This window comes from Myotis brandtii, unplaced genomic scaffold (genome assembly GCF_000412655.1).
Source record: "Myotis brandtii unplaced genomic scaffold, ASM41265v1 scaffold37, whole genome shotgun sequence".
NCBI lineage: Eukaryota > Metazoa > Chordata > Mammalia > Chiroptera > Vespertilionidae > Myotis > Myotis brandtii.
The window spans coordinates 731,723-759,580 of record NW_005364225.1 but is presented as its reverse complement, the minus strand read 5'-3'; the positions used below and the strand labels follow the sequence as shown (position 1 = coordinate 759,580).

At 36.1% G+C, this 27,858-nt stretch overlaps 1 long non-coding RNA gene across 1 annotated transcript in view; it reads left to right on the top strand.

The window, feature by feature from the left end:
- The first annotated feature begins 5,813 nt into the window (after positions 1-5,813).
- Positions 5,814-27,858, top strand: part of LOC102264143 — a 39,168-nt gene continuing 17,123 nt past the window's right edge. The window contains exons 1-2 of the long non-coding RNA XR_001363277.1: positions 5,814-5,899; positions 19,429-19,642. This is a non-coding gene — a long non-coding RNA (uncharacterized LOC102264143). The remainder of the gene's footprint in view (positions 5,900-19,428; positions 19,643-27,858) is intronic.

Sequence of the window (27,858 nt, the reverse complement as noted above, 5' to 3'; positions counted from 1 at the left end):
AGGCCTACTCTTGCACGAATTTTGTGCATTGGGCCTCTAGTATATATATAATAGTTTCATTAGCAGTTCATTTTTTATTTCTTACTACACTCTAATTCAGTATGACAAAGAGGATCCAAATGATGGTGTTATTTTACTTGAAAGACACTGAAAAGACAGGAATCCAGACATTAATCTTACTGCCTATTCACTGTAACTTTCCTCCTGTTTTAAATCTTAAAATTGATTTCCAGTGATACTCGTGTTTTCAGGGCAGTGCCATACATATTTACACACTTGGTGGAATATAACATACACAAGTATAATTTTAGCAATGTGTGAGAAAGTGCAGAGTTATGCGTAATTGCTTAAAAGCTATGTGGAAAATACCTGAAATTGTGCAAAAGCAGTTTTCATCCATTTAAGAAGTAATTGCAGTAGGCTTCAGGCAGGTAGATAAAGCAAGTGCTTACTTACAAAACGGAAGGAAGTAAGCAGTTTTCATTAAGTGTGAAATTGACTTGTGCTGATAAAAAGGGAAGAGTCTGGGGAATCTCTCTTCCATCACTTAACACATTATAAATAAGGGATCTGAGAGATGTACCAGAAAAGCCAGGAAGGCATGTATTTCTTCCTCCAGTTGCACATCTTGCTTCAATAAATGGTAAGCAAAAAGCAATCATGAGAAGAGAGGGAGGTTAAATTGTATTATTGGAAAATTACTTTCTTTTTTACTGCATTTTGGAAAAACAGAACACAGTGGAGAAGCACTTATCTAATCCTAATCCAAGAGGCAAGAACTGTGGGATCTGCAAGGAGGCTGGGTCCAGAAGCAGTGGGCAAGGAGATCTGGCCTGAGCTTGGAACTAGTTGCCGAGCCTGGCTGTCGTGGTCTACGGTGTGGTATTTGGGGCAAGGGATTAATGATATAGTGTTTCTCAGAGAGTAAACCGAGGCTTTTTTTTCCTGATTAAAGCATAGAGAATAGTAGACTTCATTGTACTCCCTTAATGTAAAAACAAAATCTGTAAAAATGTAATTATTCATATGACATCATAAACACGTTTATTTATTAGTAGGCATCAATATTAATAACAAACAGTCATCTTAAATATTTAGCTTAAAAAAGGAAATATCAGTAGACAGACAACATGCCACCAAGGGTTTGGAGTCAGTTAAATCTAAAAATCCTTTTACTGAGTCATAGTAAGTGGTTCACTCAGTCCTGATTACTTAACTTTCTAAGCCTGGTTATCTTCACCTTTTAAACAGGAATAATAATTCCATTATTGCAGGATTATGGTGACAATATGAATATGTACTCAGATCAATACACAGTAACTATTAACAACATTCTTTTTGGTTTTCTTTGTAGAAACTGACTTGGTTTATCCTTTTGTTTTTATTTTTTCTGCTGAGGATATTAAATTTCTTGGGGGGGTGGGGGGAGGGAATGCATGTATATATTATCTGTGAACATAAGCCTATACAGGGGAAAATTTTAAGAAATTTCTCAACCAGCCCTGGCCAAGGTGGCTCAGTTGGTTGGAACATCATCCCATACACCAACAGGTTGTGGGCTCCCAATCAGGGAACATAACTAGGTTCCATCCCCAGTCAGGGCTGTGTGCGGGAGGCAACCAATCTGTTTTTCTCTTTTTTGCGTGCTGGAGGCAACCAATTGATGTGTCTCTCTCACATCGATGTTTCTCTCTCTCTCTCTCTCTCTCTCTCTCTCTCTCCCTCTTTTTCTTTTTCTTTTTTTAGAATCAATGGAAAACATTGCCTTGAGTGAAGATTTAAAAAAAGGAAATTTCTCAACCAGAAAATACAAAATATTGCTTTTTTGATGCCCTCACTTTGACCATTACATTATGAAGCTATACAGAGCAGATACCAGATATTTGCCTTCCCTGAGTTAGTCTTCCATTTGAGAAGTAGCCAAAACAAATATATACATAGGGTATGAAGGCAAAATAAGCAACAGATCACTTTACTATTAGTTGATGATTTCTAATAAGCTACTTTGAAATCTAGGGAATCTTATTTTGTTTCGTTTTGATAAAGCTAATACATAATCTCAGAACAGAGGAGACCATAAAGGTGGTGGTGCCAAATTCCTCATATCTGATTTTACCATCTGCTTCCAAGTGGAAAATATCTGATTCAAAAAAGAGCCTCGGCAACAAAATCTCAGACATATGCCAAAGCAATTTCTTCACTGATACAGCTCCTAGGGCAGTTGAAACTAAAGAGAAAATGAACAAATGGGACTACATCAAAATAAAAAGCTTCTGCACAGCAAAAGAAACCATCAACAAAACAACAAGAAAACCCACTGCGTGGGAAAACATATTTGCCAACGTCATATCTGATAAGGGCCTAATCTCCAAAATTTATAGGGAACTCATACAACTTAACAAAAAGAAGATAAACAATCCAATCAAAAAATGGGCAAAGGACCTAAATAGACACCTTTCAAAAGAGGACATTCAGAAAGCCAAGAGACATATGAAAACATGCTCAAAGTCACTAATCATCCGAGAGATGCAAATCAAAACAACAATGAGGTACCATCTCACACCTGTCAGAATGGCTATCATCAACAAATCAACAAACGACAAGTGCTGGAGAGGATGTGGAGAAAAAGGAACACTCGTGCACTGCTGGTGGGAATGCAGACTGGTGCAGCCACTATGGAAGACAGTATGGAGTTTCCTCAAAAAACAAAACATGGAACTCCCATTTGACCCTGTGATCCCACTTCTAGGAATATATCCCAAGAAACCAGAAACACCAATCAGAAAGGATATATGCACCCATATGTTCATAGCAGCACAATTCACCATAGCTAAGATCTGGAAACAGCCTAAGTGCCCATCAGTAGATGAATGGATTAGAAAACTGTGGTACATCTACACGATGGAATACTATGCTGCTGTAAAAAAGAAGGAACTCTTACAATTTGCAACGGCATGGATGGAGCTGGAGAGCATTATGCTAAGTGAAATAAGCCAGTCAATGAAGGAAAAATACCACATGATCTCACTCATTCATGGATAATAAAGACCATTACAAACTTTTGAACAATAAGATCAACCAAAGGACTTGTATGCATGCATATAAGCATAACTAATGGACATAAGACACTGGGGGGTAAGGGAGGGCAGGGGATTGTCAAGGGCGGGGGGAAAAAAGGACACATATGTAATACCCTTTGTAATACTTTTAGCAAAAAAAAAAAATTAATAAAAAAAAAAAAGAGCCTCTACTGGGGAAAAAATGTTCCCCCAATGCCTGAAGCCTGAAGCAAAGGTAGGATGAAACAATGGTTTTTGAACTCTTTAATAACATGAAAATCTAGTAAAAAATAGATATTTATATCTGGATTCATACACACACATGCGCCCACACATGCACATATGCACACGGAATAAAAAAGATTTCACAATCAATATATATTTAATTTTCCTGAGTGGAACAATTTGATATATTTAGTTCCATTTTAATTATGTTTCATGCCTAAATACAGTTCAGTGTCCATCTCAGTCTGGAATCTAAATTCGTGAATCAAAGTGAGGAGCAAGCATATTATTTTTCTGTTCTTATGAACCACACTTAGAAAAGCACATGTGAATTTACATCTTTCTTTCCCCTTCTTTTGGAGTCTACTTGAGAAAAGTGAGAATAATTTAGTATTTTTTCTTTTTTTTTTAAATTAATATGCACTTTTCAGAGCTTAACTCACAACTTAACATACATCCTGAATAGGAAATCTTCTCAAACAACTTACTCTCTTATCTTATCCTCAACCCAGGGCTGCATTAGCTGTCTTGATTTTTATGATTTCAAAACACCTTGTGCATTTCTCCCTCAGTGCTTTCCCATATGGTATGATGATGATATGATGATGATGATGAGTATTTATCTCTGTATCTGTGTGTGTGTTTCCCCACTATATGACCTCTTCAAGGTAGGGAGTAGGTCACTAGGGAAGACGATAAATACTAATTTTATGATAAAACAGAAAGGGTTAAAATGATATCTGCTAACTGATCTACACTGGGTGAGAATTTTTTCATTGTTGTTTTACACTAGTATAATGGTATTCTACCCACTTCTCCTGTATGCCAGCAAGCTGCTATATATTCTTATTATGTTTCTCAGATAGTGTATCTAAGGCAACAACAACAACAAAATAATCTCTCTCAACAAACCCTGAGAAAATTGTTCATGTATAAGTGAAATATCAGTCAAGCCAGCACAAATAGATGATCTCTATAAGAATGACCATTGTCTAATAAAATGAATCCTGATCAGTATACATAAATCTTCCCTGTGTTATTAGGATTTATTTTTAAATTTATCTATCAGTTTTTAAAATAGTCAACACACTGATATGCATTATTTAATGTGATAATAATTTTAAGTTTACTAAGGAGGTTTTATATATTTGTAGGGAAAAAATGACACTTAAACCAATCCCTGCTTTTTATTCAGTAGAATTCACACACAAAAAATAAATATTCATTAAGAAAATATATTACCGGCTTTGGTGATTGTCAAAACCACAGCGGTTTTTCCACACCTCAACTATGAGGTTCCCATACTAAAAAATCAGGTGTAAAAGACTACTTCTGTATACTTTCTGGTTACCAGAAGAATTTTAACTCCTGCTAACCTTTCTTGTCTCCAGCTACAGCTGTGTGTGAGTGTTGAGGGGAGGTGTTGAGTATGGCACAGAGTTGAGCTGGGTTTGACTATGTCAGTGTACCACCGGTTTCAGATTTCTCTAGTGTTACTCTATGCTTAAGGGGGGTTGATAGGGGTCTGTTTTTTCCCCACACTTACTCAATGTCTGCCTCACTCTCAGTTTCAGGTCTTACCTTGGTGCTATTCTTCAGAGACGGCCTTTCTCCATGTTCTTGTCCCTCTCCCAGAGTAGAGAGCTATCACCTGTGCTTATTGACGCAATGGTGGGGAAGAGTGACAGCTGGTAAGGGCCTTTTCCTCTTCTGAATAAGCCTGAGTCTTAGGCAGGCACTTGTTGGGGAGGGGACATGTGTGTAGAGTTGGGAGACCCTCTCAGTGATTCTCTGATCCCATAGCACTCCCAGCTGTATGTTTGTCCCAGCATAAATAACTGCCCCTCTCCCAAGAGTAGAGGTGGGTGGTTTTATTCCTGTTTCTTTCCCAGATGCAATAGGTTTTCATGAGAAAAAAAAAGAGGGGGGGAGGAGAGAGAGGGAGAACTCATTGGCATGGACTAGTGTGGTGATTACAGGGAGAGGGGGAATGGGGATGGAAGGTGGAAGAGGGCATAAAGGGAATAAATGGTGATGAAAAATTAAATTATTTTTTAAGTAAAAAGCCTGAGTCTTAGGCAGGCACTTGTTGGGGAGGGGACTTGTGTGTAGAGTTGGGAGACCGTCTCAGTGATTCTGTGATCCTATAGCACTCCCAGCATATATGACTGCCCCTCTCTCAAGAGTAGAGATGTGTTTTTTTTCCCCCTGTTCCTTTCCCAGATGCAATGGGTTTTCATGAGAAAAAAAAGGGAGTGGGGGGGAGAAGGAGAGAGAGGGAGAACTCATTAGCATGGACAAGTGTGGTGCTTGCTGGGAGAGGGGGAATGGGGATGAAAGGTGGAAGAGGGCATAGAGGGAATAAATGGTGATGAAAATTTAAATTAATTTTTTAAAAGGTAAAAAGCTTGCCCTAACTGGTTTGACTCAGTGGATAGAGCGTCGGCCTGCGGACTGAAAGGTCCCGGGTTCGATTCCGTCAAGGGCAAGATAGTGGAGATGATTCCTCAATGGCTGCTGGTCAGCTCCCCGAGGCCTGTACCACAGGGGATGCTGTCTGAGCTCTGTGGCCGGTGCTTTTGTTGAGCACTTGAAGAGGTCCCTGAGAATAACCTGTGAGTATGCATTTTCCTTGTGTCTGCATCCTCCTTCCTAAGGTTTCATATTTTGTCACCAGCCCATACTCCACTTAAAGGAATTTGTTAAAAAGTTTAGCTGAATTTGTACTGGTGTCTAGCAGTGTCTGTCCCAGGTAAGAAAATGCTTTGAGCTTCATCTGTCCTGAGGTGACTGTCTTTTCATAGATTGGGTTAGTTCATGGGGCTGTGATCTTAGCTCCTTGGTGAGTGCAAGAAGGGTTGTGAATTTACTGATTGTCCAGCATCTTCTGGGTGAAAGTGTTGTTTAATAGGTAAGAATGATGTTACTTCTAGTTTTCTACATTCTAGGTGAAAGCTAGAAATACTGTGAGTTGGTAATTTTTTAAAGCCATATATCCAAATCAACACACTGCATTGCATAATTGCATTTAAATTAATTCTGTGGGAGTTTTTATTTAGTCCCTTAAACATTAGAGTGCCAATATTTCTACAATGACATAAGGAGATAAGTTGGGGATGACCATAAATATCCTACATCAGCAAATACTTGGCTTTATTAAAATGCAAGGACAACATATTTGTAATGGCTTTCACAGGCTTATTGGCGACATTTTAATGCTGAATTTTTATTTCCTAATAGAGGCCTGGTGCACAAACTCGTGCACTAGTGGGGTTCCTCGGCCTAGCCTGTGGATTGGACTGAAACTGGTTCTCCAACATCCCCCAAGGGGTTCCAGATTGTGAAAGGGCACAAGCCAGGCCAAGGGACCCCACCGGTGCACGATCAGGGTCGGGGCGGAAGGGACCCCACTGGTGCACGATTGGGGCCGGGGAGGGACTGCGGGACCCATCTTGCTTAGTCCTGATCAGCCAGACCCCAACAGCAAGCTAACCTACCAGTCTGAGCATCTGCCCCCTGGTGGTCAATGCACGTCATAGCGAGTGGTTGAGCGGCCTTAGAATACCATTAGCATATTACACTTTGATTGATTGAACGGACAACTGGACAACCAGACACTTAGCATATGAGCTTTTATTATATAGGATGGAGTTTCCATTTCTTCAACAAAAAAAGCTTGCTACCATGAAGGATTCCAGAACCAAATTCTCACAGTTAAAGTAGGGTTATTTTATGATCTTTGTAGCCATGATATTCAAATATTATTACTATTTGATATGGAGATATTAATATAACATGTGCAAAAATGATGTTATAATATTTAATACTATCAATATATTTTTTAGAAGCCACATAATAGTCTTTTATGGTCATACTAGCTTATTAGTAACACCTGTCCTAACATATTTTGGGGACACAACATCTCTTTCCTATTTTGTATAACTGCTGGAAATCAGTGTAATGTTTGTTCATGTACTTATGCAGATTCAGACCTATTGTTTTAAATGGCCAATATATGCACTGTTGTGTAGAAACAAATGTTTCTCTCTTAATGTTTAAATTATTTCTATCTTAAATTTACAACTGGATATCAAATATATTACCTGCATATATTTTTTTAAAAATATGATTTTTTTCTTTAACATTAATAGTAATACTTTTATCAACTGTTAAAAATAAAATATTAAGATGGTTAAATATGGAAAGTTGACTTTTTGGACTATTTCTACTGTAATCAGTTTTTGGAATATGTAGTTGATTCCCTCAAATCCTCCAAAACTTAACAATGACATTTTGACTAGAAATACCAAGGGGAACACTCTGTGGAGTATGTGAATGTCTAACCAGTATGATGTACTCCTGAAGCTAATACAGACTAATATTGAATATAAACTGTAATTGAAAAATAAATCTAATAAATAAAAAATAACAAAAGGAATTGATACTTATGAAAAGCTTATATTAAACATTCTTCCCAGTTATTTAAACTCTATGTTTTTAGTGTCACATCATCTGAATTTTTCTAGATTATAACACTTAGGGCCATTGTGTGAATACTGTCAGTGTATATAGGTTTAATTATAAGCATTTCCATTTTTCCAGAAAGGCAACATAAACACTGTCCGTCAGAAGAATCCTTTATTCTCTGCAAAGTCCAAATGGAAACAGTTGCTAATTATGTTACTTAATGAGCCTTATATTAAAATTTGTATGAAAAATACATGCTGGAATTGGTATCAGGGAAAAGAATATCCTTCCAGAAATAATTGGTATGTTTTGTTGTTTGGACAAATATAGCAATATATACCTTTATATTTCCTTTCTGCTTTTGTTTACAAAAAACTATAACTTGACCAAAGTGTTGGTACTCTGTATTCATTTGCTTTTCTGTTAAATATTTGAATGAGTTATTTTTACTTGTCTATAATATTTATTTCAACATTATAAATCACCATTATTTTTGCAGTTAAAAGGAAATTATTTTAAAATACGTGATAATCAGTTGAAAGCTTCCTTTTATTTAAGCATATGCAGTTGACATGTCATTGATGCATTGCTTAACTGTAATTTATGTATGTCTTTTGAAGGATACAGTCATTTAGCTCTTACTGTTTTACATGCTTGTTTTATGATGAGGAGCGTTTAATCTGAGAGTTGGCTCAGAAATGCTCTTATTACATTTTTTAAAAGTATGATCACCACTGATAGCATAATAGAACAAATTTTATTTTAAGACAGTAAGGTTTAGTGTAGTCGTAGGAGGCAAGCTCTCTAACAGGAATTTCTACATTTGATCCTAGCTCCAATTATTATTTGTGTTTTCTACTTAATCTCATTAAGACTTAGTTTCTACACACATAAAATAGTACTATGACAATAGTACCTGCTATCAAAGCCTGTTGTGAAGAAAAGTACAAATTCATGCAAAACACTAAGCATTATATCTGGCACTTAAAGTCTCGGGAATATTAAGGAGGTGCCACAAATTGGACAGGGAGAACAACAAAGTGAGGTCTCACAGTAACTTCAAAATCTATTTAACTTCTTTATGCAATTTTTTCTCCAAACTGAATATTTGTGGGGAGGGTTAACCTCCCTCTGATGTAAAAATTTATATTTTAATATAAAAATTTGGAAAATGCAGAAAAACAAGCTGCAAATATAAATGATTATTTTCTCCACTAAGAGATAATCAGTTAATATTTTGTGTTTTTATTTTCAATTTTATTTCTTATAAATTAAAGAATATAAACATGATTCGTTGAAATCATAGGAATAAATAGTGCAATGTGTGATAGCCCCTGGGGATGTATAATGTGAAAAAAAGGAGATTTCTGGTTGCTTAAAAGTCTGTGGTCAATGGAAGAAAATATTTGCAAATCATGTATCTGGTAAGGGGTTAATATCCAGAATATACAAGAAACTTTTACAACTCAAAACAAAAAAGCAGAACCTAATTAAAAATGAGCCAAGGACTTGAAACTGCCAATTCATCTAACTAAGTCATTTTACCCTTCAAGTGATACTCAAAACAAAAAAGCAGAACCTAATTAAAAATGAGCCGAGGACTTGAAACTGCTAATTCATCTAACTAAGTCAAGTCATTCTACCCTTTAAGTGACCGTTTCCTACTTAAAAACAGATTTAATAGCTTTGTCAATTGCGTGGGCATAAGAAGGCAGAGTCCCTCCTTGTCCATTGAAAGATATACTACACCTACATCCAGGTACATGCAGAGTATTGGTTCACTTCTATTTGGTTGAAATGCCAGAACAAATATTTTGTTAAACTCAGATAACTCTTCTGGATACTAATTAATACAAGGGAATTAGAATCCTTCCTTATTCTGTGGAATCCTAAGAAGGCTATTGAGCTTAAAATAGTGCCAATGCAGAGTTATTCCCTTCCCCAGATCAATAACCTGTTCAGTCAATGATAAAATTGGGATACATATGGATCAAAAAAATGTAATTTTCAGGAATTTTAGAAATCTTTAACTGTGAAGTGAGTTTTGGAATTACTTTAGGAACTGAGAATTCAGTTAACTTTTTAAGCTTAGGCTCCCAGTCATGTTTTTAAGATAAGATAGGTTAAGCTTGTTGTATCATATATTGTGTATTATGATATCAATATTACCACTGACCTGCCTGACAGTAATATTATATGGACAGCCAACTGAATAGCTAGGATATCTTTATTTCAGTCTTTTTATTCTATTACTAAAGCTATAATTCATTGCTTGAATGGACAAACATAAAATATTACATAAAACTCAAGTTTAAATGCAAAGACCTTTTCTTTTTTACAGTTAACATTGCTATCTGCAAAGCTAAAAAGTTATTTTCCAGACCAGAACTTGAAGCTTCTATTCATCATTTTCTTAACTAAATCTGCCTTTTAGCATATTTCCCCCTGTCAGTGAGTTCTCCTAGCATTTTACTTTGAGCAGTGCTTGCATTTATTTTTGACAGAGGTTGGCCTTATTACAAAACCATCCATTTAGATCAATAAATTTCACATAACAATTGTTGACTAAGCCAATATCCTCTCCTTTAAGACTTTGGGATACAATGCAAGTACTGCATGTTTTTGCCACCTGACATTTTAATTTCACGGAGGGGTCACATAGACATTTTAGACCTGATGTCTACCACCCTGTGGACTAGTTCAGTCACCACAAGTTGTTGCTTTGAATATCAGAGATCAAAGGAGTGAATTGTATTTTTAAAAATTCATTCTCAGTACACCCCAATGCGTTCATTCTGAATATCTAGAAATGTTTATATCAATGTATATGGAATGGCTGAATTACAAATCTGGGGTGCGACTTAACCTCTCCGTCTCCTTCACGACACCCCAATACATGCTGATTCCCCACATTCACTGTTTCCTAAATATCCTACGATCCTTATCATTATCTTCTTTTCATAGCCACTTCTGCCATAGGACACCATCGCACTGTCACTGGGACTATTGCAACAGGCTCCAAACTAGTATTTGTGCTGCAGTGCTGGCTTCTTGTAATCTTTTCTCTACAGTGACATAAAAAAGAGCTTTCTTAGAACAGAATGCAGGTTGGATCTCCCATACTTTAATAGGACATAAAATATGCTCTATGTTCTGGAACATACCTAATTAGAAATTCAGTCTTTCATACATTTTGCTCCATATTTCATTTAAATGACATAAAATAACAGTAATAAAAGTAATGATAACAAGAACTATTAACAATATTTTGGCACTTTGTATTGCCGTAGATATGCTAAGCTTTCTGACTGAATTTTCTTATGTAATCACACGTTTAAGAGGTTGAATGACTTGCCCAATCTTAAAGAGCAGAGTCAGTATTTAACCTAATTCCTGACACAAAAGCCAAATCTTAATGACTACGCTATTCAGTTTATACATTTCTACATTTCATTCATCCTCTACTATCTTTCATATTTTAGGACTCAGCTTGTGAGTAACCGCTCTGTGAAGCCTTTCTTAAAATATGCCTGTTGGTTCTGGCCAGGTAGCTCAATTGGTTAGAGCATCATTCTGATGTGTCAAGGTTGTGGGTTCCATCTTCAGTTAGGGCACATACAAGAAGCAACCAATAAGTACATGAATGGGTGGAACAACAACAAATTGATCTCTCTCTCTCTCTCTCTCTCTCTCTCTCTCTCCTTTCCTCCCCCCCCCCTTTCTCCCATCCCCTTCTTCTCTCTCTCTCTCTCAAATCAATAAAAAGACATATGCTTATGCAAACTTTATTAAATAAATTGACCATGTCTCTTTATATAACTTTGCTGTACTTTAACTTCTTTTGCTTTTCCAGACTTCAAGGTATGACCTGGGTTTTCCTGTGCATAGGTTTTGAAAATTCTGTAGTAAAATAAGAATGAATGCAATCAATGACTGAGTGTATGTTGCCAAACCGAAAATAGTTTATCATGGCAAAGATCATCTTTTGTTTTGCGGTAATGATGTTCCTCCCTGGAGATCTTAAAATTTTCTTTCTTGTATGAAGTGATGACAAAATTTTAAATATCCTTAAAAATGAAGTTAAACTCTGAGCCCCACCCTAATTTTAGAATATTAATTTATGAAATCTAATAATATGGAAATTTGTGTTCTACACTGAAATTCTTATAGGAACTTTCTAGGTATATTCTTTTCTAGAGTAAAAGCTCTTTAAATATGAGTCATTTCCTATTAATTTTTGCATTCCTGGGGCCCGTATCGTTTCTGTTTGCAGCACATGCTTAATAATGTTACTTTTGAATGTAGAGACATACCTGTAAGGTTTCTTTCGTGTTATAAATTTTCTATAACATGCTGTCAGTCAGATGTTTATACCTTATTTCTTGCTACTAAAACTACTGCTATTATTACCACAGTTACCAAGCCTGCTCTGTTGCATTACCATTTAAATGTTTCATGTGTGATATCTCCTCCTTTCCCCACATAAACACATGTTACAACAGATGGGGAAGGCTTAATTATTTTAATTTAGCAAAGACAGTAAAGCTCAGGGAGATAAAATATTTGGTAACAGTTCTTCAATTATTAAGTTGTAGAATTGGAATGAGAACCTGATCCTCTTGTCAGCCTAGTGAACTTTCATGCACATGTCGCCACATCAATGCAGGCCCGTTCTTCACAAACTAGTTTATAAGGACATTGGCAAGGACTGCTTTGAATATTTTCTCACAACAATAGTGTAAGTGCTCTATACATGAAGACATTTTAACAGCAATAACTGAGGTTAACTAAAGCAGGTTGTAGTTTATTTTTGGAGAGTTCTAGATTAGGATTCTCGTCCAGACTTCTCAGATACATGTCACTTTGGCCAATGTTACATCAATTAGCTGGAATGGTCTGATTTCAAAATAAAATTTGGGGATATTTTTTCATCCTTACCTATGCTTAATAAATGGATGTACTGAGTGCTTTCAAGGATCCCAATTACCTTTCTTTTTAGAAGTCATTTAAGGTCAACCCAGAAGAATAGACAAATGATTGGCAACACTTCATTCTACTAAAGGGATCCTAGAGCTCACTTAACAATCTAAAGGTATTTTGCAAAAGCTGTTGCCATGTACAATGTCAAAAAATGAGAGAGGAATATACTTTTACATAAATTGCAGACTAAACATACCAAAAATGGTCGAAATATATTTTGCCGTTTTAAAAGAGATTTTTAAAATTAAGACATTTTTAGGTTCACAGCAAAATTGAGGAAAAGGTCCTGAGATATCCCATGCATCCTTACCCCCAAACATGCATTGCTTCACCCATAATCAACATCCCCCATCAGAGCAGTACATTTGTTACAATTAATGAACCTACATTGGTACTTTAAAATCACCCCAAAATGCACAGTTTGCATTATAGTTCACTCTTAGTGTTGTACATTGGGTTTGGACAAATGTATAATGGCATAAGTCCATTATTATGGTCTCACATACAGTATTTTCAACACCCTAAATACCCTCTGTGCTCGACCTATTCATCTCCTCCTGCTCAGTTCTAGTAACCACTTATCTTTTTCTTGTCTCTGTAGTTTTGCTCTTCCAGAATGTCCTTTAGTTAGAATCATACAGTATGTAGTCTTTTCAGATTAGTTTTTTTTCCACTTAATAGCATGCATTTACTTTTCCTTCATGTCTGTTCATGGCTGCATAGCTCCTTTCTTTTTAGCACTTAATGATATCCCATTATCGGGATGTACCACAGTTTATTTATCTATTCACTTACTGAAGGGCATCTTGGTTACTTCCAGGCTTTGGCAATTATGAAAGTGGCTATAAACATCCATGTGTAGGTTTTTGTATGGACATAAATTTTCAACTCCTCTGGGTAAACACCAAGCAGCATGATTGCTGGTTCATATGGTAAAAACATGTTTTGTACAAAACTGCCCAACTGTTTTCTGAAGTGGCTGTACTATTAGGCATCCCCACCACCAATGAATGAGAGTTCCTGTTATTCTGCATCCGTATCAGCATTTGGTGTTGTCACTGTTCCAGATTTCTTAATAGGTGTGTAGTGTTATCTCACTGTTGTTTTAATTTGCATTTCCTTGGAGACATATGCTACTGAGCACTTTTCATATGCTTATTTGCTTAAATGAAGTGTCTGTGAATGTCTTTAGCTCACTTTTTCATTGGATCATCTATTTTCTTATTGTTGAGTTTTTAAGTTTTTTATATTTTGAGTAATCATTTATTGGATGTGTCTTTTGAAAATATTGTGTTTTGTGAGATAAGTCTGTGACTTATTTTCTTATTTCTTGACATTGTCTCTCTCGCAGAATAGATTAAAAGATATTTTCAAACTTTGAAATCTCTGCATGTCCAAATATACCTGAGCCAATGAAAAGGTAAACTTCTAACAGTTCTAAGAGACCATCTTACCTGGTAGCTTTAGAGATGCATCTACTTTCAGTGAACCTGATCCCAAGCACAAAATTAAGTGTAGGTTTAGGTTATGACACCAACAAATATGACATTTTTTAACAATGATATATTATTAACCCTAAATGCTGCTCCTCGGGTCCATTCTTATCCTTTCTCACTTGATCAGAATTTGACTTTTAATCAATAAGAATTTCAGTTTATCTTGCACATATGAATTACTATAGCAAAGGGCTAGCTTAATGGGGTACTGAAGAAAGACCCAAAGAGGCAGATGAGTTTTTAAAAAAATTACACATTTACAAGCAAAATTTTCAGAGTAACATCAAGGCCAGACACTCGAAGGGAGCACTGTAAACTTAGATTAATCTATGCATATTCAGAGACATATTATGATTTTTGTGAACTCTGGGGACTCTTGCCTTTGTAGGCTCCTTCCTTTGTAAAAAATATTTTAAATGTTATGACCACATTGGTAGAAGGAATAATATAATCCAGACTGCATTGATTATCGTGCATTCACTATTATTAAATTTTTTTCTTTCTGATATTAAAAGAAATTAAAATTAAAACATTTTTGCATGTCCCTAAAAGTATCATGGGCTTGAGGCACTGTGCCTGATGGATAAGTCACTCCATTACATATTTCTCATTACTTTAGTGATTTTTATTGTTTTAAATTTTATCCTCAAAATTCACTGCTTCCCATTCTATTAGGAAGCTGAAATTGACCAATATATTAATAATAACTAGAATTTTTTGCACAAGTGCTTACTCTATACAATACTTACTCAGGTATTGTTCTAAGTACTTTTACACATATTCGCTCACTGAGTTTGTATAACAAGCATAAGAGGGAATATTACTTCTATCACATCTCTTTTGGTTTCTGCTCTTTCATGAAAAAAAAATATTTTATTTTGTTTACAATTTTGTCGGTAGGGATTTGGTAAGGGCTCACTAGGGCAAATCTTGCTTGAAGAGTTGCATGCATTATAGTTAGATAACAGTTGTGGCTACAGTCATCTGCTACCTGAACTTACTGGATTTCCAACACAGCTGACAGTAGATGCTGGCTGTTGGCTGGGAGATCAGCTGGGTCTGTTGTTGACAGGAGTGAATGTGGATCTCAGGGTAGTTGGTATTTGCACCTGTGGGCTGGCTTCCCTCAGGGCACAAGAGAAAAGCAGGTGGAGACTCTATGGCCTTTTCTGACTCAGCCTTGGCCTATGGAGCAATATGTTTACTGCAGTCTATGGAACACAAGTGCATCATAAAGGGAGGTCAAAGTTAAGAGTAAGAGACATAGACCATAATTCTCAATGGAAGAAGTGCCAAAGGATCTACAGGCTTTAAAAAACAAACAAACAAACAAACAAACAAAAACTGCCTTAATTCCCTACTGAGTTTTGAGAAAACTGAGAGTTAAAGTACTTTCTAATGCTTGCATGACTCATAAGTCAAGGATCTAAGATTTCAACCCAGGCAGTTCTGAATCCAGAGAACTTACTCTTAACTACTCTACACAGAGCGACATTTTAGATAATATAGTCTACGTATCCATTCTGCTGAAATATGGCAGATTGATTTAAAATCATGTCCATTATTCATATTTCTTTTTGAGTAAAGAGAATAGGCTATAAAATGGAATTTTAAAATTCATTTAGCCCAACACCAGTGTTTAATGCAGGGTTAGGCAAACTATGGCCAATGAACCACATTCAGCCCATAATCTATTTCAGTAAAAAAGATTTTATAGGCACAAAATTCCCTCTGTTTGCTTACATGTTTTCTATGGCTTCTTTTCTGCTCATATGGCAGAGTTCAGGGATTGTGAGAAAGATTATCTGCCCTTAAAAGCCTACAATATTTATTATTTGACCTTTATTAAAATATTTTCAACTTCCATTTAAAGAATGAGATGTTAAGGTAAGAAAAAAAAACAGGCTTATAATAAGAGAGGTTAAATAAGTAGCCAAATATATTACTAAATGGGTCAGTGCCAGGATTGGTCCTTTTACATAGGTAGTATCTCTAAAGTGAACATTCATTTCCATTTTATAATGTCAGCACTTCTTTGTTCTAGCAATAGCGACAATCTATGGCAGCGGTTCTCAACCTGTGGGTCGCAACCCCTTTGGGGGTCGAACGACCCTTTCACAGGGGTCGCCTAAGACCATCGGAAAACACATATATAATTACATATTGTTTTTGTGATTAATCACTATGCTTTAATTATGTTTAATTTGTAACAATGAAAATACATCCTGCATATCAGATATTTACATTACGATTCATAACAGTAGCAAAATTACAGTTATGAAGTAGCAACGAAAATAATTTTATGGTTGGGGGTCACCACAACATGAGGAACTGCATTAAAGGGTTGCGGCATTAGGAAGGTTGAGAACCACTGATCTATGGTATAGTAAGAGTCACAGTATAGAATATATAAAAATGCCTGAAGCACCATGGTGTAGTGCAGTGGTTCTCAACCTTGGCTGCACATTAGAATCACCTGGGAATCTTTTTAAAATCCTGATTTCTGGGCCTCATCCTCCAGAAATTCTGTTTCTTTGTTACTAATGTTGTGGCCCCACCCCATAACAAAGAAACAGAATTTCTGGAGGATGAGGCCCAGAAATCGGGATTTTAAAAAGATTCCCAGGTGATTCTAATGTGCAGCCAAGGTTGAGAACCACTGGTGTAGTGGAAAGAACATAAATGTGAAATAAATAAAAAAAGAAACCCTTCCAGTTGTACTTATCAGAAGTTTCTACTGCGCTTCAGATCCCCAATTTCTTAAATGGGATTTTTGATTCTTAATCAATTACTAAATATAGAGTATATTGGATCTTAATAAATGTTAGATGGGAGTTTCTTCTTCTTCTTTTTTTTAAATATATATTTTATTGATTTTTTACAGAGAGGAAGGGAGAGAGATAGAGAGCTAGAAACATCGATGAGAGAGAAACATCGATCAGCTGCCTCCTGCACACGCCCTACTGGGGATGTGCCCGCAACCCAGGTACATGCCCTTGACCGGAATCGAACCTGGGACCTTTCAGTCTGCAGGCCGACGCTCTATCCACTGAGCCAAACCGGTTTCGGCTAGACGGGAGTTTCTAAGTGTTGACATAGAAGAAGAATTCACAACCACTGTGGTACGGAAAAAAACAGGAAAAGGCTGAGAGAAAACCTAGACCTGTAACCCCAAGGATTGAAAGTTAGTTCTATATCTGAGAAAAGAATATTACTTGGAAAAACTTAGGTAATAAGTCTAAGAATAGAGGAACAGGGTACAGGATATATGGAGACTCTCTGCAATTTTCTGTATTTCTAAAACTGTTCTAAAAAATAAAGTTTATATAAAAGAAAACCTATTGCCCAGCGAGTGTAGCTCAGTTGTTAAGCATCTATCTACCTATGAATCAGGAGGTCACAGTTCAATTCCCCATCAGGGCACATGCTCTGGTTGCAGACTTGATCCCCAGTGTGGGGCAAGTAGGAGGCAGCCGATCAATGATTCTCTCTCATCCCTGATGTTTCTATCTCTCTCTCCCCCTCTCTTCCTCTCTGAAATTAATAAAAATATATTTGAAAAAAGAAAAAAGAAAAGAAAACCTATTGGTTGTTCATTGGATTGTTTTACAGAAATCCACAGACTCAAGTCATTGGTTTTCCTGAACTTTAGTTAGAAGACATGTTTGTGGTTATGGGGCTATCTCTAATCCTATATAATAAAAGTGTAATATGCAAATTGACCCTAATGGTGGAACGACTGGTCGCTATGACGCGCACTGACCACCAGGGGGCAGACACTCAATGCAGGAGCTGCCCCCTAGTGGTCAGTGCGCTCCTACAGGGGAAGTTCTGCTCAGCCACAAGCTGGGCTGATGGCTGCGAGCGCAGTGTTCGTAGCGGGAGCCTCTCCCACCTCCGTGGCAGTGCTAATGATGTCCAACTGCGGCTTAGGCCCACGCCCCAGCAGTCGGACATCCCCCAAGGGCTCCTAGGCTGCCAGAAGGATATCTGACTGCCAGCTTAAGCCCGATCCCCCAGGGAGCAGGCCTAAGCTGGCAGGTGTACATCCCCCAAGGGTTCCTGGACTGCAAGAGGACATAGGCCAGGCTGAAGGACCACCCCCACACACACCCCCAAGTGCAGGAATTTTCCTGCACCAGGTCTCTAGTAAGAAATAATTAAGTTACATCTTATAAACATTGAAGCATAACAGTGTCTTAAGAAGACATTTGCTATGTAAATCAAGTAATAATATGCATAATCATAAGCAGACTTGGCCACTTGACCAAACTTTGGAAACACACAAAACCATGCACTTAGACAGACTTGTATCCATAGAGAGCTACCTCCTTCTGTTTAATTCATGATATAATATAGATGATGTATTATTAATTCATTGCATATAATATTCATATAGAATAGAGTCTACTAGCTATTGTATGTCATTTATTATTTGTAATGCTTCATATTAAAGTGCAGAAATGCTTGGTTTTCTTTTTTGAAGTGCCATAGGGAAGAACATTATAATGAAAACATTCCTCATTTTGCAAAATATGTTTCTGATTTTATTCCTATTTTGCAAGTGATCTAAGTTATGAAAGGCAATTTGAATTGTCAGTCACTGTCTGGGCATGGTTTAAATGATGGGTTTTGCTTAGAATAGTACAGAATAAACAAGTTTAGTTTCAAAGAGTTCTAGCCTTCAAATTTTACAAATATTAAAACTTTACGAGAGGAATTTAAGTTACCATTAAAATGTGACAGTATTCTTTCAGTAACAAAATATATATCCCTTTGAAAGACACTGTTTATTTTTCATTGGAGTGGAAATTACATTTCATTACTTTCTTATAGTAAAAGCAATTTGAACCATTGCTTTCCACTGAGAGAATAAAAAATGAGCTTTTTAAAATTTTGTATTGATAATTAAGCATGCAAACAGGCATGCATAATTATTTAACAAGCCATTTCACATGCCAGAAAGTAGAATATTTCAAAACCAAGTGAGGGGATATTTTCAAAAATATTAATATCTACAGGGCATGTATATACACGTGTATTATTTTGAGATAATAAAAATTGTAATTATCCTTTGTATTCTGTAGCATTATATAGATTCAAATTTTGCCTTCTTTCCCCTTACTTACATTTACAATGCTATTACTTCTGAAATTAAGTCTTTATTTTAATTTTAATTGTGTTTTCTCTCTCAATTTAAGTATCAAAAAGGAGCTAAGTAGGAAGAGGTCCCACTCAGCATATGGAGTCTACATGGTTGACACTGGGTAGTGGAGTTTAGAACCATAGGACCAACTGCTCAGCATCAACCCTTTCTTCTGGGAACTACCTCTGCTCACATGTGCTCTAGCCACCCAGGAGGGAGTTGGCATATTCTTACACATCACCCCACCGCTTGACCTTCAGTTGAACAAGGTGAGTCAAAGCTGGGCAGCTGAAAAATAAGGTCAGTGTATCCTCTCTTGGGATTTCTGGTCTTGGAATTAATAGAGTTTGTCTCTCTCCATCAACTGAACCTGCAATATATAAAACACAGCAGTAATGTTTGCAATGCTGTAGAAAAAAAGTATTCTATAAGCAGGGAATAAGGAATCCAGCACATAGGGTAGAAATGGAAGACACACTCAAAACAACCAATCAGCAAGTGACAATTGTTCTAAGGCTCAGCTGCACACGTCACTTTAGCAGACACTATTGGTTTCCACTCAGATCCTTTTGTAACCAATTCTGTCGGCTCAGCTCCCAACTTCTTGTGCTTTGCTCTTAATTGCTCACACTTGCACCCTTCTTCAGAGAATTATCTTTGGTCCTTGGAGACGCCTGACCATTTGGATGGCTTGAGGAAAACACAGTTAAAGCACATGACGCCTGGTATAGTCAAAGCCTGAATGATGGGAGGATACAAAAGCTCAAATCTTTTCATAGATGGGGAACAAATTCTGAGGAAGAATTTACACTTCACAGCTTCCTGAAGGACCAGTCTGAATCTGGGCTTCACATGAAATCACACTTTTGATGAACTGCTCCCCTGTTCTGTCCCCACCTTCTCATTGGTTTCTCTTGGAAGTGTTTTTCCATAAATTACTTGTACCCAACTCCTTGGCTCAGGGTTTGCTTCTGCTTTTTCCACCTACCTGAATCATCTGGGTTTGTTCATGATCTTTCAGTAGATTCTCCTTTCATTTTAATTAATTTACATTGAGTTTTTATGACTTGCTGCCAAGGAAATTTTAAGCACAGCAAATCCCACCATCACACTATAAATGAGTCTAAAATAATCAAGTGTGGAACAAATGTGGGAGTTGTATTATTATTCATTAATGAAATGACCTATATCAACCTGCTGGAGACTGGAAATAATGAATAAGCACTAAAATCCAAATTTAGGCTATTTCAAATAATGCTATATGGGATTTCACTTTAATACTAATAATGAGCATCCCCAATTTATAGCATGATATCTTGAAAGGCATTCTGTAATATTTTCTTTCCACAGATAAGCTATTAGATAATCATGAGTACATTTGAAATTCAGATGATGGTATAAAAGTCCATGTATATGGAGTCCCCATAAGGTTGTATGCGGAGGTACCATAAGGTTGGGTGAGCAGGTATCACTGTCCTCATCCATTGACTACAGGGTTGTGAAGATTAAAGGGATAATGCATGTGAATGTCTGGTACATAGCATGTGGTTAATAAATTGTTCTCCATTCTTTTTCTACCCTTCTTCTTTATGTGATCATTTATTATAATTAAAATTTTCATATATATATATATCTATATATAGATGTATAGATATATATATATCTCAACACTCTTATTCTTTTATCTTAAAAAAAAGCAAGGTGTTTTGTGTGTTTTTTTACACACAGGGACCTGAAGCATGTAATTTTTATTTTTTCCAGTTGTCGTTTTCCTTCATTACTTTAATGTTCTTTTGTCAAAGTTAGCAAATCATCTAAATTTGCCAACATATCTATTTTGTTTTCTCCTTAATTTTAATCAATCTTTCTCAAACTTTCACGTACATGAGAATCATATTGGGGATCAATTAAAACACAGATTGCTAGACCCTAACTTCAAAGTTTCTCCTCTACCCTTCTCCTCATTCTTCTTCTATGGCTTATTTATTTTGTATTTTTGAGCAATGCTTCCCCCTTCCTCCACCCCAACTTCTCTCTCTCTCTCTCTCTCTCTCTCTCTCTCTCTCTCCTTTCATCTCTTGTCCATTTTTAAATTAAAAAACTGAACATATTTAGATAAATGATTTTATAGAAGCCTTTAAATTCTTAAATTATAATGACTATAAGAAAAGTATTTCTTATACTATTAGACTCTCAATAATCATTTGCCAAGTGAGTGAATAAACCAACTTCCTCACATTTTGGAAGCCCCATATGTTCATATATTTTTTGGCTGCTTCTTTAAGATTGTAAGGCAAGTGAGACACAAGTTGGACAACATTTTATTATATCTTGAACAATTCCATCATTTTTGCAAAATTATGAGTGCATACAGGTGTTTCTCAGGTGTTCCCTGCTAAATTTCTACCTCTCATGTTGCCTTTTCCTTAACCTCCCTAATATGTTTATGAATTTGAAAATATTATTTTGAGCCAAATTTATTTTTATATTATAGAGGCAAGTTATAGTCATTAAACCTTCTATTTGAGGCAGTCAGAGAAAATAACTTTTAAAAGTAAAAAGGTACCCCAAATCAGTTTTATAGTTGGATTGCTTATAAATGTACATTTTAAACTCTAAGGCAATTACTAAAAAAGAGTAAAATAAGATATACTAAGAAAGGAGGAAAATTTATATCATATAAAATCCTCAATTCACAAAAGAAAGAAAAAAGTGTGGAACACAAAAATAAGAACAAAGAATAAGGGTGATAAATAAAAAACAGTAACAAATATGGTTGATTTTCTAATTATCTCAATATTGACTTTAAACATCAATGGCTTAAATATACTAAGTAAAAGAGTGGATCAGAAAAGAAGATCCAAATATAATATGTTGTCAAAGATAAACCCACTTTAACTATACAGATACATATAGATTGAAGGTAAAAGGATGGAAAAAGATATAGTACACTGACAGTAATCAAAAGAAAGTGGGAGTATCTATACTAACTTTAGACAGTTCAAACTTCAGTGCAAGGATGGTTATTAGGGATAAATAGGGCATTAAATAATGATAAAGGGATTCATTCTCAAAGAAGACAACAATCTTTAATAGGTATGCACCTAACACCAGTGTCAAAATACATGAGAAAAAAACCTGATAGAACTGCAAGGAGATGTAGATAAATCCACTATTATTGTTGTAGAGTTTAACGCCTTTGTATCAGAAATGGACAGTTTCAACAAGCAGAAAATCAGTCATCATATAGTTTGCCTCAACAACACCAAGTGGATATAATTGACAACTATAGACTACTTCACTCAGCAACAACAGAATACACATTCTGCTCAAATTATCATGTAACACTCACCAAGATACACCACATTCTGCATCATAAAACACATGTTAACAAAGTAAAAAATAATTTAATGTCTGTTCTCAAACCATAATGAAGTTAAAGTAGAAACCAATATCAGAAATATAACTGGAAAATCCCAAATACATTGAGATTAAACATGCTTTTAAGTAACATATGGGTCAAAGAAGAAATCTCCAGAGAATATTTTAAATACATTTAAATAAATGAAAACAAAAATACAACATAAAGCTTGTGGGAAGTAGTGAAAGTAGTGCTTAAATGGAAATTTATAGCACTGAATGTATATATTAGAATGGAAAATAAAAGATTGAAAATCAAGTCTAACATTCACCTTAGGAAACTAAAAGTAAGAGCAAATTAAATATAAAGTAAGCAGAAGAAAAAATAATAAATATTAGAGCAGAAGTCAATGAAACTGAATATAGGAAATCAATAGAGAAAATCAACAAAATTGTTTCTTTGAAAAGAGAAATAAAATTGTTAAGTCTCTAGCAAGGCTAATTAAGAGCTAAAGAGAGAAGACAAACGAAAGAGGGGACATCACAAAATATCCCATGGACATTAAAAGGATAATAAAATAATATTATGAATAATTCTATGCTCAGAAATTTTATGATAGAGAGAAAACAGATCAATTCCTCAAAAGACAGTTTGCCAAAACTCTAACAGGATTAGACACTGCATACAAGCCTATATCTATAGAGAAACTGAATTAATAATTAATCATCTTGTAAAACATAAAGCACTATGTCCAGATGGGTTAACTACTTAAATTTATCAAATACTTAAGGAAAAAATTATAGCAATTCTCTAAAATCTCTTTCACGTGATAGAAGAAGTTTTTCTTCACATATTCTATATGTCTACCCTTACCCTAATACCAAAACCAGACAAAGACCACACACACACACACACACAGACACACATGCACACACACAGACCAGAAACACAGATACAAAAATCCTCTAAAAGCCTGGCTAGTGTGGCTTAGTGGTTGAGCATTGACCTATGAACCAGGAGGTCACACTTGCAGGCTTGATCCCCAGTAGGGGGCATGCAGGAGGCAGCAAATCAATGATTCTCTCTCATCATTGATGTTTCTATCTCTCGCTCCCTCTCCCTTTCTCTCTGAAATCAATAAAAATATGTTTTTTTTAAAAAATTCCTCCACAAATTATAAAATCTAATAATGTGTAAAAACAATTATACACCATGATCAAGTGGATTTTATTCCAGGTATTCAAGACTGGCTCAACATTTGAAAATCAACTAATGTAATTCATCACATCAATTGACTAAACAAGAAAAATCACATAAGCTTATCAATAGATGCAGAAAAAGCATTATTAAATCTAATACCTAATCATGGAGAAAACATTTTGCACACACTAGAGATAGAAGGGAACTTCCTCATCTTGATAAACATCATTTACAAAAACCCTACAGCTAACATCATACTTCATGGTGAGATACGCAAAGCTTTTCTACAAAGATCAGGAACAAGGCAAGGATGTCTCCTCTCACCACTACTTTTTAACATTGTACTGGGTTTCATTGCATCCTAACTAATGCAATAAGACAAATGAAATAAAATGGGAAGGAAAATGATCATCCATGTATGGAATACATGAGGTGACCCAAAAAAAAACCCCAAAAAAACCCTCAGAAACTAAAAAATGATTATAGCATGATTACAGGATACAAGTTTAATATTCAAAAGTAAATTGTTTTCCTTTATACTAGCAATGAATAAGTGTATTTGAAATTAAAAACAATACCATTTACATTAGCACTCAAAAAAGAAAATACTTAGGTATAAATGTAATAAAATATATATAAATTTATATAAGGAAAACTACAAATTTCTGTTGAAAGATATAAAAAAATAAATAAAGAGATATTCCATATTAAACTACAAATTTCTGTTGAAAGATATAAAAAAATAAAGAGATATTCCATATGCATAATATTGTGAAGATGTCAGTTTTTTCCAATGTAATCTATAGGTTCAATGCAATCCCAATTAAAAAAACAAGCAAGTTATTATCAGAATAGTGACATACTGATTCTAAAGTTTATATGGCGAAGCAAAAGACCTATCAAAAATTGTTAATTAAAAAGATAGTGTGATATTAGTGATATTATTAAATAGATCAATGAAACAAAACTGAGAGCCTTGATATCTATATAATAAAAGCCTAAGTGACCCTTAAGGCAGAACAACCAGAACGACCGGTTGCTATAATGTGCACTGACCACCAGGGGGCAGACGCTCAAGGCAGGTCACTGTGCTCCCAAAGGGGGAGCACTGTTTAGCCAGAATCTGGGCTCATGGCTGGTGAGCGCAGCTGCCATGGTGGGAGCCTCTCCTGACTCAGCGGCAGCAGGAACAGCGGGCCAAGATGAGTGTGAGCAGTGTGTCGCCCAGCCCCGATTTGGGCTCCTCCCTGGCCGCCTGCCACTGGTGCACTGCTACATCCCCCGAGGGGTTCCAGACTGTGAGAGGGGCAGGCCGGGCTGAGGGACCCTTCCTCCCAGTGCACGAATTTCGTGCACCGGGCCTCTAGTAGACATATATAAATGTAGTCAATTGATGTTTGATAAAGACTAAAAGCAGTATAATGGAGAAAAGTAAAAAATAGTCTGCAACAAATGGTGCTAGAACAACTAAACATTCACATTCAAAAAATGAATCTAGACACTGACCTTACAACACTCACAAAAATGAACTCAAAATGGATCATGGACCTAAATTTAAGTCATAAAACTGTTAAACTCCTGGAAGACAACTTAGAAAAAAACCTTGATGACGTTGGTTATACCAATGACTATTTAGATACAACACCCAAGGAATGATTCAAACAAGAAATAATTGACAAGCTGGGCTACATTAGAATTTAAAACTTCTGTCTATGAAAGCCAATGTGAAGAGAATAGAAGACAAGCCACAGACTGGGAGAAAATATTTGAAAAAAACATATCTAATAAAAATTCATTACTTATGATTTCACTCATATGTGGATTTTAATGAACAAACTGAGCTAACAAGCAAAGTAGAGACATATATAGAGAGAATGCAAACAGCTCTGGTGGGTGGATGTAGAGAGTGGTCGGGGCATTGAGTAAATAAGAAAAAAAAGGAACTCATGGACAGGCACAACTGTGAGGTGATTATGGGTGGGTGTGGGGGTGGGGGAGTGAGAGGAGCAAGGGAGAGGGGAGGTGGAAGAGGGTATAGGGGAGATAAATGGTAATGGAAAATAAAGAGAAAAAATTCTTATCTAAAATAAACTCAACAATAAAAAAAAACCACCATAGGGGAGATAAGTGGTAATGGAAAATAAAGAGAAAAAAATCTTATCTAAAATAAACTCAACAATAAAAAAATAAACCATCTGATTAAAAAATGGACAAAGAACTGAATAGACAGCCCACCAAAGAATACATCCAGATGACAAATAACAATATGAAAGAATATTCAACATCATATGTCATTTGAAAATTGCAATTAAACCAACAATGCAATACTACTATATAGTTGTTAAAATAGCCAAAATCCAAAAACCAAATGCACAATTACTTTGAAAGACAGCTTGGCAGTCCTTACAAAACTAAATGTACTTTTATTATATGATACAGCAATTATACTCCTTGGTATTTACCCAGATGAATTTAAAACTTATATTCACACAGAAACAACACAGATAATTATAGCAGCTCTATTCATAATTGCCAAACCTTGAAAGCAACAATGCTGTTCTGTGGGTGACTGGATAAATAAACTGTGATACAGCCAGATAACGGAATCTTGTTTGGCACCTAAAAGAAATGTGCTATCCAGCCATAAAAATATATGGAGAAAACATAAATATATATTTAAGTGAAATGAGCAAATCTGAAAGGCCTATACACTGTATGATCCATCTGTATGACATTCTGGGAAAGAGAAAACTATATCAACACAGTAAAAAGATCAATGACTACAGGTGTTATAAGAGAGGGACAGGCAGAACACAGAGGATATTTAGGAAGGCAAATTCTATTGAAGTGCATATTGCCCTCTCTAGATCAACCACTGACAAAAAATATAAAAAGGGGATTAAATATATATTATTTTTAAATTTTGCATTAACTCAAAGAAGGTAAAAAGATAGCTAAATGTTAGACTAAACCTAATCATGTTTCTGATTACATTAAATATCAATAAATTGAACTCTCTAAGTAAAAGGTAGAGCTTGTCAGAATTGATTAACAAGCTTGGCACCAACATATGCTATCAAAATAATTCAGGTTAAATATAAATGCACAGATAAGATGAAAGCATAAGGATGAACTATATATGCCATGTAAATAGTAAGACTGTGAAATCTAGTGCGCTTATAATATTAAAGAAAATACTCTGAGGCAAAGACTATTACAAGAAATAAGATGGTCTCATAATGATAGTAGAATTTACTCATTGGAAGACATGTGATCATAAACACAGAATGTAAATTGACAGAAAGAAATGAAGAAATGAATTGACAGAGAAATCCATAAGCATAGTTTAAAAATTTATCATATCTTATCTAATAAAAGAGAAACATGCAAATTAACCGCACCTCCGCTATGCCCCAAGCCACGCCCACCAGCCAATCAGAACGACTATATGCAAATTAACCCAACCAAGATGGCGGCTGGCAGCCACGGAGCTGGAGCAAGCAGGAGGCTTGGTTGCCCCAGCGATGGAGGAAGCCAAGCTTCCCGCCTGCCCTGGGCTGTGGCCTTTGCTCAAGGCAACAAAGTTTCAATTATAGAAGATAAATAAATAGCAGATACCTGCTTCCAGACAGCCTCCACTGGGAGCTTAGGTGGCTCGGGGCCATGGCCAGCCTGCAAACAGCCATCAGCCCCTCACCCAGGATGGCCACATGCTCATGGAGTGAGGGTCCCCGCTGCGGGGCTTGGCCAGCCTGCAAACAGCCATTAGCCGCTCACCCAGACTGGCCAGTCACCCCAGCAGGACCTCCCACCCTGAAGGGGGTGTGGCCAGTCTAAAACGGTCTTCAGCCCCTCACCCAGGCTGGCCAGGCACCCAGTGGGATCCCCACTCCTGATCCGGGACACCCTTCAGGGCAAACCAGC